The 8,574-nt window shown below is 42.7% G+C and overlaps 1 long non-coding RNA gene across 1 annotated transcript; it reads left to right on the forward strand.

The window, feature by feature from the left end:
• Positions 1-1,898: 1,898 nt before the first annotated feature.
• On the forward strand, positions 1,899-6,156 carry LOC143887901 (uncharacterized). Its single transcript, XR_013254409.1, has 2 exons — positions 1,899-2,479; positions 5,718-6,156. It is a non-coding gene; the product is annotated as an uncharacterized LOC143887901 (long non-coding RNA).
• The last annotated feature ends 2,418 nt before the right edge of the window (positions 6,157-8,574 follow it).

The following is an 8,574-nucleotide window of genomic DNA, read 5'->3' on the forward strand; positions in this document are numbered from 1 at the left end:
TCCTGCTTCCCCTTGGTTAGTCCCGGGTTGCACCCAGGTTCGCCGCTGGTTGCACCCTGGTTCCCTGCTGGTTCGCACCCTGGTTCCCTGCTAGTTCGCACCCTGGTTCCCTGCTAGTTCACACCCTGGTCGCACCCTGGTTCGCACCCTGGTTGTACCCTGGTTCGCACCCTGGCCCGCACCCTGGTTCACACCCTGGTTCCCCCTGGTTAGCCCCTGGTTAGACCCTGGTTCACACCCTGGTTGTACCCTGGTTCGCACCCTGGTTCACCCCGGCCCGCACCCTGGTTCACACCCTGGTTCCCCTGGTTAGCCCCTGGTTCGCACCCTGGTTCACCCTGGTCCGCACCCTGGTTCACACCCTGGTTCCCCCTGGTTAGCCCCTGGTTAGACCCTGGTTGCACCCTGGTTGTACCCTGGTTCACCCTGGCCCACACCCGGGTTCACACCCTGGTTCCCCCTGGTTAGCCCCTGGTCAGACCCTGGTTCGCACCCTGGTTCACCCTGGTCCGCACCCTGGTTCATGCCCTGCTTCCCCCTGGTTAGACCATGGCTAGTCTCGGGTTTGCTCCTAAGTTAGACCCGACTCACTTGACCCTAACCATTAACCCCACCTAAGCCTGAATCCATAGCCACTACCCGAACCTTGTATCAGCCATACAAACCCGACCCCGCATCAGCCCACAAACCCGAACCCCGCAATATGATCCCACAAACCTCGGACCCGCAACCCGACCCAACCCGGTTCAGCCCCAACTCGGTTTAACCCAACCCCAACTCGGTTTAGCCTAGCCCAACCCGATTCAGCCTAGCCCAACCCGATTCAGCCCCAACCCAGTTCAACCCAACCCAACCCAACTCGGATCCGTAACCCGATCCCATCCTATACCCGTAGCCCAGCAGCCCCTCACATCTCAGACCCCCATTACCCAAGGTCATCAACTCCTTATTCCATTACCTATAGCTATTGGCACCCTCATTCCATCGCCCATAATCATCAGCCCCATTACACACAGTCATACATCAATAGACCCCACTTTATTAGCTAAATCTAATCCAACGAAATTAACCCCATCAGACCCCATCTTATTAATAATAGCTACGCCTTATCCATTCTTCATCAGCCATAACCCATGCCCATACCATACCATAGCCATGTCTCATGCTTTATTCATCCGGTCACTCCCACCATGCATCAGGTATCGTCAAACCCCGTCTTTGTTTCCATACCCACCATACCACATCCATTATAATAATACAATAAATCCGCCGAACCCCACAATCAGACCCACAACCCGATCCTAATCCCAACTCAGCCACGGCCTACTTGGCCTTACCCGAACCCCGGACTCATTCGCCCTGGACCCAAGCTGGACCCCATACATGAACCCAAATTACACCCAACTTGAACCTAACCCGAGCCAGCCCGGGTCCCACCCAAGCCGACCTAAGTCCAACTCGGACCAACCCAATCCAATCCCACGTAATCCGGTCTAACTCGGACTCAACCTTGTTCAACCCGGTTCAGTCAACTCAAGCAAACCCAAACCGCAACCCGAGTCAAGCCAAGTCAAATCGACTCGACCCAAGTCAACTCAATCCAACCTAACTCCCACCTAAACCAAGTTGACTCACTCCTACAAGCCAAACCAAGTCTCACCGAGTCACATCCCTACATGCTAAACCGAGCCGCAACCGTGTTGTACCCTCCCGTCACCCTAACCGAGTTACATCTTATTTTAATTCAACCAAGCTACATCCTCAATCCCAAATCTAATTCGAAGTTCCAAAATCCAGATGTCCAATTCCAAGATCCAAGCCCGAGTTTCCAATCCAAGTTCTCATTTCATTCTCAAACCCATTGGAACTACGTGTGGCTTGATCCCCATCACGGGGTACGTAGGTGTAGACACCCCATTTTGTTTTGTTTTAATCAACAAATAAATTAGTGTGTTAAATCCATGTGAGAACCCCCTCTATCATTGATTTATATGTTTTAGGTCATTAATATCTTGATCTGACTTTACGGATCATCAATCGGGACAAAATAAGCTAGGGTCACTTCATAGCCCGGACCCTGATTCCATTCCGAGACCCGATTTCCGTAAATCGTTAGATCAATGGCAGATCATGACCTGGGTCTAACCATCCAAAACCACCTAACCTCTCCTCTCATCCTAACCATTCAAACCTCACCTAACCTCACCTAACCTCTCCTCCCATCATAACCATCCAAACCTCACCTAACCTCACCTAACCTCACCTAACATCACCTAACCTCACCTAACCTTACCTAACCTCACCTAACCTCACCTAACCTCCTATCCCATTCTCCTATAAATACCCTCTCATCTCACCAAAGAAAAAGAGGAAAAAAAAAGAAAAGAGGAGAGAACCCCTCTCTTAGAAAATTCAAGCCCTCTCTCTAGACCAAATCCCTCTTCTCCATAAGTTTGCATGGAATATCGTCTACAAAAAGGTATGTCTTTTGGAATTTTATTTTCTTTTCTATATTTGTAGGATTGAGTGTTGTTTTGCGTATATTTTGGTTGATGTCATGTTTAATTTTGTACTAGTTTGGCCTTGGTCATGTTCTCACTTATGCTAAATATAATTAATGTGTTAGGGTCATTAGAACCTATTTGCGATGGGATGTTGAAATCATTGGCTTGTTAGGGAATTTAGATTTCTTTTGGGAAAACAATTCATTAAAAATTTTGAACATGTACAAGAAAGAAAACTTGAATTTTACATGAATTATCAAAACCCATTTAATTTGGCTTACAAAACCTCCATCTTTCAATTGATAACAACAGCCCCCACTCCAATTTGATAACAACAGCCCCCACTCAATCTCAAGAACCCAATATCCATACCCCACCTTGCCAAGTAGATAAAAACAACCCCTTTTTCAAACATCCCATTTGAATCTAATCTCAGGCCCATTCAAGCCATTTTTCATATTCACCGTCTTTTAATCACTAAAAAAATAAGAACTATCAAAAGAAAACATGGGGGTGCCAATATCATTCCCGTCATAGTGCTAGCTGTTAGACTTTAAACAGATTTTTCGACCTCTAAACAACAGAATCGTGGGAAATGGTTAACTACAAAGTAATAGATATTTTCGTGCCGTTTCCAACGAGTATTCGTGCTAGATCAGACAGCGAGCGGTTAAAAAGTTAAGTCCAAAATGGTTGCGGCACACCTTTAGGCATTTCCAGTTTAATGTTGCTGTCCTTTTGTTTGCAACACAAATTCGAACCTCTAAATCACAGATTTACAAACAATGGAGAACTACAAAGTTGTAGCCCTATAAAAGATCTTTCCAACGCATGTTTGTACGTTGAATTTGGCCAAGCGGTTAAAGAGTTACGACAGTTTTAGTGGGCTGCATTTGTTAGATCTTTTAATGGTCAATGGTTTGTCGAATTTGTGCAATTGTCAAAACTTGGTTGTGTTAACGTCATTTTCCAAACCAAAATCGAAAGACATTAATCTAAAGTACATCCAACCTAAAATTAACAAAACTAAAATTCACCCATTTAAAATCCACTGACAAAAATCCGTTAAAAGCCATTAACCAAAAGACCACTAAAAATTTCAAGTGAAACTAAAACCTTCTAAATAAACAACTTTAAAAGCTACCAAACACACTAAATACCTTCAGATAATAAAAGCTTCAAGAAAACTCTAAAAGTTTCCACAAGCCCAAAAGAATTCGAGATTTCCAAGAGCCGGTGGATTCAAAATTCCTTTAGGAACCCTTAGAGCCCAATTTAGGAACACCGGTGTCGTGTCGTGTCCTAAGTTTTAGGGAGTCTTAGGTTTTGGGGAGTCCTAGAGTTAGGAGTCCAGCCTCATCACGGACGTTTGCTATGTATAGCAACCGTGCCATAGGTCTAGTTACACTAGTCACCCAATCTTTCCCTAGGACAAGCCTAGTAAACTAGGATGTAGGCAAACCTGCATTAGTCTAAGGGACCATTTGCATTTAGATGAGAATCATATAGCATCTTAGATGAAATCCTAAGATAATAAAATCCTCAACTTGAATTAAATAACTTCTCCTAAAACTGTTGAAACAGTCAATCCCGTCTAGGTCGGTGTCCTAGTTGAGTTAGGCATAAGTAGCTTAGCTTAGGTGCACCGAACTACGTCGACTCTGATCCCAGTAAGGCTTGGGTACGTAGGCAGCTTGGATGTCTGATGGCATACCACCCGCGAGTCGGCACCACAAACAAATTGTGGTGTTTTGTATATTAATTTTCTCGTAAATACTTAATCAAATCACTTAGGACTTTCCATGAAATTAGAATTCTAGGAGAACTTTCACTTAGATTGAATCCAGACAAATTAATAAATCAAGATACACATTTAGGATTCTCATTGAAATTAGATCATAGGATGCATGTCACTTAGTTCGCACATTAACATAGAGTTGAATGAGCCATTTAAAATAAATTTAAAAGAGTTAGCTTTTGGAATCGAAGACCGATTATCGGGCAGGAATGGTGCATGTGGCGGATAACTCCCCATACCTTCCATTCTCGTAACCAGGTAGCGAGTCTAGATTTCTGGTTAATTACGGGTCCTAGATCCCACATCTAGGTGGCGACTCTGTCAGTCTCTTTCGTGTGGAATTCGGATTGCCTTAGTGATCCCAAGTTCACAGGAAAGATTAATTCAAATCAACATTAAAATGCACACGCCAATCGCGTGGGTACGAGAGACCAAGAGAGAGAGCGCGGCGGCTCGCGCCCCACCCCTCTCGCGGGATCGGGTCCCACAGTTTGGCGACTCTGCTGGGGACCACCTAACTTCATTAAAATTTCAAAAGATAATTCATTTGAATTTAATTTAACTGGCTCATAAAAACTCTATACTTGTTAGATTAGTTTGTCTTGTTTTATTTTCTCATCACATTTTACTCGAACTTAACCTAACAAAACCTGAGGGCATCATAGATTGCGCAAACATATTGCACACACTTACATCACTTGCATCTAAACTCTTGCATCTCACGTGCACACACGTCCTATTTTAGGAACCCGGAGTGTTATCTAGCATGGTTGACTGGGATTTCATCACCTGGTGCCTCTGTGCTAGAGAAGCATTCCACCCTTAGCCTAGTACCTTTATGGTACGTAAACGGATCCCTTGTTCACGTACTGATACGCCGGACACTGGTACAGTATATCGAACATGGATTCGCGCTAAGGGAACTCTTGGCCTTACCCCTAGATTAACCCACACATGCATGTAATATACGAACACATGTGCATCACGTGTGTGAGCCTAGTTTAGGATATTCTACCTATTTGTGTTTAGATTAGGCCGTAGTCCATCTTCCAATGGCTACGATCGGTCCTTAGATACACGAACAAAGGCATGAGTCGAGATTCTCTCTCCACTCCGATAGATTAGGATTAGGGTTGATGCCTTCAGGTAACACTGATAAAATGTGAAAAAAAAAAAAATTCCCTTTGGGTTAGGATATAAATCCCATCATTTCCAAAAATCTCATAGGATTAGTCATTCATGATCTATCCGTTGAAAGCAATCTTATGCTATCTCATCTAATCTTTTGATCGTGCGTCTTTCGTTCTTCTGTCATACGATTCGATCGTATCTTCATGCCATCCCCTAACTGGCAGATGCAGAATCTCACAATCTTTCTATTATGCATTCTCATGATCTGATCATGCCTGGTCCAGATAATCCAATCTTGCTTGTACCCCTGGTCTCTTCCTCCTCTAGGGGCTACCTTTTCAAGATTATTTTGCTAAGTCCTTCAGAGTTCACTCTCAGAATCCTTGAGCTAGGGGCATTCCCCTATGCGAATCAGTCATCATTGTCCAAAATTGAAAGTATCAGCCATGATGATGTTCAGAACGAACCAGCCTTCGCCGAGCCTTCAACGCCAAACAGTTGCAGCAGTTAAAGTTTTAGTCACTTACTATTTTATGTTGAGTCAGTCATCATGGTCAGTATAATTGTTGAGTCCGGTCTTACAGTTAAAGGTCAATGCCTAGTCCAGGCAAGTTATCTTCTGTTTCCCTTTCTTATTTAGAGTTGTGAATCCTGAGCATGTTCAGGATAGGTCGTCTGATGTAATAGCTTTTCTTTAAATAAAATTTCAGTCAGTTCCAAAAAGTTCACTTGTGTCTGTTTCTTAAGTGTGCTTCTGATCTTAAAATAAGACTCCCTCCTCAAATGAGGACAAAATTGACGAAACTCCACTTGAGTCACAGCAATTACTTGAACGAGAGGAGGAGCGCCAATCCCAACCTTTCAAAGATGAAATTGAAATGATAAACACTGGCACTGAAACTTTGATTCAGTGAATGCCGATTGAAAATACATTACCCTCTAAAGAGTGTGAAGAATTGATAAAATTATTTCAAGAATAAGAAGATTGTCTAGAAAAGCTACAACCGATACCAGGGGCAAGACATAGATGGAAAGCTCAAAGAAAATGAAGAAAGTGAGAAGATATATGCTATACAAGGGGCATAGAGTGGAAACAACTTTCATATTTCCAATCAATGACCTTGGTTCTCAAATTCATAAAGCCAACAAATTCAAGATGAAAAGTTCAAAAGCAAACAATGAAAAGTGATCATCAGATATCGAGAGTACGAATCCATAGATGGAGGATGTCAAAGAACAAGTTTCGCTCTATGAAAGTCAAAAGCACGTATTAGAATCTTGAAAGAAGAAGATCCATTATCTCTTACCTGGAAATGCCGTCAAACTCCGCGAAAAAAAAAAAACAAAAGAGAAAAAAAAAATAATCAGTACCAGAGGGACTCTAGTAACCTAGATCGATTCCCAATCTGAACATCGAAAGGCCTCCTTTGGCCGATTAAATCCCAAAATCAAAACCCAATGTCAAAAGAATACCGATTTGCAAACCCTTCGAGCCTAAATCAAATTTTCTTGAAAACCCATCAAACTTGGGGCATTCCCCCGAACTACGCGAGACCTGATCCCTATACTGGGGTACGTAGGCAACTCGGTTGAACCGAGTTCGGTCGATTCAAAAAGGAAAAGAAATTCAATCCTTTCAAAAAAAAAAGAGAGGGACAAGTTCCAAAAGAAGAGAAGTTAATTGTTCCAGAAAGAAAAGAAAAAAGGAAAAAAAAAATCAAACAATTTATCTTCAAACTAGGGGCATTCGCCCTGAACTACACACGACCTGATTCCTACCTTGGGATATGTAGGCGACCTGTTCACAGGTTCGGTCGAAATCTTTGTTGAGCCTTAAGCCATTCTTTGAAAAGCCCTATCCTACCTATAAAAGTCCTTCTGGTGTTCAGAACTAATGAGCTAGGTCCTGAGATACAATAAAAAAATGAAATGATGATGAATAAGAAAAATAACGGAGTTTGAAGATCTGCTAGACTGAAAACCTGAAAGGGCGGTCTAGGCAAAATTTAAGATCATTCCCCTGCTAAGTTGAAAACCCGAAAGGGCGGCTTAGGCAAAAGCTAAGGGGATAGCCTGCTGGATCGAAAACCTAGAAAGGTGGTTCAGGCAAAAGTTAAGGCTAGCGCGGTCCGCCAAGTTAAAAACCCTGAAGAGGTGACTTGGTCACGGTAAGAGAATCAGTATAAGAAGGCAACAGCCGGTATCAAGACTGAAGATCAACTGAAGTTCAAGCAAATTCAAGTGATATCCTCAAAACTGGGGGCATTGAAGCTAAGCAATCTTAGGGGTCGTAATTAAATTCTTGAGGCATTACTGTTTCGAGGAAGAAGTCCGGTGTTTACCAATTGAAAAACTATTCCTTGAAAGGATAGACTTACCAAACAAAACATTAACTAAGTCAGAAGCATCACTATGTTTGTCAGTATAGTCAGTCAATCTTTATTATTCTAAGTTCACTCCTTCAGGGCTGCTCAATCCTTTGAGTAGTGCCTTTCATCTAAGTTTTCTCTTTAGAAAGAGTCAATTGTCGTTCCTATGTCCAAATGATGTAACTGTCTTGGTGAAGGAGGCCAGGCCTAGGCAGCTCCCTGCAATTATACCTGAAAGAGCTCGAGAATTTAGTCAAACAACTTCATTTCAAAGAAGATCAGCTCAGAAAAATTCAGAAGTAGAAACATCAGAAAGCCTAGCTTCCGTAAAAAGATCATACCCCAGGAAGGCACCTTAAGCTTGGAAGAACCTCAGATGCAATGGTGGTTGAGCCAATTTCTCAGAAAGATGAACCATTCAAATTCATAATTCCCTTCCGGTTAGTTATCCTGGTCAAGAAATGTTTATCTAAACACCTGTCAAGAAGCAGATCCCGCTTTTCCATGTTAATATCCAAGAGAGTCGTTGTTCTAAATTACCAATCTCAAATGTCTTGTTCAAGGTTTCAGTTATCAAAATCCCCAGAAGACAAGACCAGCAGTCTCTTTGAGAAAAATCTTGTTGAAGTTTCATAAAAATGTTCCTAATCCATTCTTGCTAGTAATGGTTCTTCGTTCCAAAGGTTTGCCGTTTCATCATTCGTCAAAGTCCTAGTTTCCAACATCTTTGTCGGGCACGATCCATAATATCCCCGATTTCATTGAGTTCAAA

This window comes from Tasmannia lanceolata, unplaced genomic scaffold (assembly GCF_043159265.1).
Source record: "Tasmannia lanceolata isolate RefF3 unplaced genomic scaffold, GAP_Taslan_0.1 ptg000012l, whole genome shotgun sequence".
NCBI lineage: Eukaryota > Viridiplantae > Streptophyta > Magnoliopsida > Canellales > Winteraceae > Tasmannia > Tasmannia lanceolata.